This window comes from Bubalus bubalis, chromosome 17 (genome assembly GCF_019923935.1).
Source record: "Bubalus bubalis isolate 160015118507 breed Murrah chromosome 17, NDDB_SH_1, whole genome shotgun sequence".
Classification (NCBI taxonomy): Eukaryota; Metazoa; Chordata; class Mammalia; order Artiodactyla; family Bovidae; genus Bubalus; species Bubalus bubalis.
Window position 1 is genome coordinate 25,617,763 of NC_059173.1, and position 2,519 is coordinate 25,620,281.

The following is a 2,519-nucleotide window of genomic DNA, read 5'->3' on the forward strand; positions in this document are numbered from 1 at the left end:
GATGTAGTTTGTACCAGTAGGAAGCATCTGCGGTTGTACTGTACTACTCTACTTTTCCAGGTACTGCACTGTAAGATTTTCAAAGTTTTTTTTTGTATTTTTTAATGTATTGTTTGTGTGAAAAGTATTATAAACCTATTATAGTACAATACTATATAGCTGATTGTGTTAGTTGGGTACCTAGGGAACTTACTGTACATGGAAATACGATTTTTTTTTTTTTTACAGAGCCAGATTAAGATGTTAGAGACCAAAAGTTCAGAAAATATTATGAAGGCTCCCATATTGTATTCAAAAGTAAAACTGTACTGAAATGCTTATAACTAGTCTAATGAAGAGCTTAGTTATAAACATAAATCATTCAGCAAATACTGAGTTTTTGATGCACAGAAAGCATGATTCAGATGCTTTAGATTTAGCAGTGGGCAAAACCAAGTCCTGCCTTCATGATTCAAGGAGGAAAACAGGAAATCCTACATTCATGTATATATATATCTCCTATGCTGTGTGTTGGAGAAGGCAATGGCACCCCACTCCAGTACTCTTGCCTGGAAAATCCCATGGACGGAGGAGCCTGGTAGGCTGCAGTCCATGGGGTCGCTAAGAGTCGGACACGACTGAGAGACTTCACTTTCACTTTTCACTTTCATGCACTGGAGAAGGCAACGGCAACCCACTCCAGTGTTCTTGCCTGGAGAATCCCAGGGACGGGGGAGCCTGATGGGCTGCCGTCTATGGGGTCGCACAGAGTTGGACACGACTGAAGCAACTTACCATGCTGTGTGTTACTTGTTCAGTCATATCCGACTCTTTGCAGCCCTCTGAACAGTAGCCCACCAGGCTCTTCTGTCTATGGGATTCTCCAGGCAAGAATACTGGAGTGGGTTGCCATGCCCTCCTCCAAGGGATCTTCCCAACCCAGTGATCGAACTTGGGTCTCCTGCATTGCAAGTGGATTCTTTACCATCTGAGCTACCAGGGAATTACAAATATAGTTTCTTTACAATATAGTTTCATATATATACTTTACAGGGGAGGAAAGTAGGAGATATTTTCTTATAAATATTATATCCTGTATAACCTATAATATATAGTTCCATATACAGGCATTATATACCCTATATATATACTTTCACATGCTTATATAGTTTCACATGTATAGTTTCCTCCATAGAGGCAAAAAATAGGATATCTGTGCAAATATATAATTTGCATATCATTTATTTACATATTAACATGTATATCACATGTATGTATGTATATTATATCCTATAGAAAGTTTCACTTTTTAAAAATTAATTAATTAATTAATTTTATTTTTGGCTGTGTCTGTTCTTAGTTGCAGTACCTGGAAACTTTCGTTGGCAGCCTGGGTTCTATCGCTGCTCAGGGAGCTAATATCCCACAAGTCGTGTGATATGGTGCAAAAAAAAAAAAAAAAAAATGCAGGGGACTTCCCTGGTGGTCCAGTGGTTAGGACTCTGTTTTCCCAATGCAGAGGGCCTGGGTTCATTCCCTGGTCAGGGAACTAGATCCTACATGCTGCAACTAAAGATCCCTCTTGCCACAGCTATGACTCAACACAGTTGTATAAATAAATAAATAAAATTTTTAAAAAATGCAGGAGTCATAAGAGACACAGGTTCGATCCTTGGGTCGGGAATATCTCCTGGAGGAGGGGATGGCAATCCACTCCAGTATTCTTGGCTGGAGAATCCTGATGGACAGAGGAGCCTGGCGCGCAACAGTCAGTAAGGTCACAAAAAGTCAGACATGACTGAAGCGACTTAGCATGCATGCACACGTATGTATATATATACATATATATATTTTTTATTTTTGGCTGTGTTGGATCTTCAGTGCTGCGCAGGGCAGGCTTTTTCTCTATTGTGGTGAGGAGGGGCTACTCTTCATTGCAGTGTGGCTTCTCTTGTTGTGGAGCACAGGCTTCAGGGTGCACAGGCTTCAGCAGTTGTGGCACACCGGCTTAGTTGCTCTGTGGCTTGTGGGATCCTCCCGAATCAAGGATCGAACCCGTGTTTCCTACATGGGCAAGTGGATTCTTTATCACTGAGCCACTAGGGAAGCCCCTGCAGATTGCTCTTTTAAAAACTGTTTAGATAACTTAGTTATTTGCCTAAATGTTTTAAAAGGCCTTAAATGGAAATAAAATGGCCCTGATTTTATTTCAGTTACTCTAAACAAAGATATGAACTGTAAGTTATCACTCACAGATCATAGATCGTAGTAAACGTGGGGAACTCAACACAAGCCTACAGAAGAATAAAGTCTTAAACATTTCAATTGCTGAAAGATTGACTGGGTTCTGTGTAATTATTAGTGCTATAAAAAGTATATAATATTTACCTGGCCATAATAGAACTGTATAAAAGTCACTTATCTTTCCTGTCACATTTCTCACAGTTATTAAAAAGAATGAAAAGAAATCTTGTAAATGACCTTTAAACACTGCCTTGTAAACGAAACCAGCAATTAATAATAACGATAATGATAATAAT

At 39.3% G+C, this 2,519-nt stretch overlaps 1 non-coding gene across 1 annotated transcript; it reads left to right on the forward strand.

Moving 5' to 3' along the window:
- Positions 1-1,455: 1,455 nt before the first annotated feature.
- Positions 1,456-1,528, forward strand: TRNAG-CCC. Its single transcript has one exon. It is a non-coding gene; the product is annotated as a tRNA-Gly (tRNA).
- Positions 1,529-2,519: the final 991 nt, after the last annotated feature.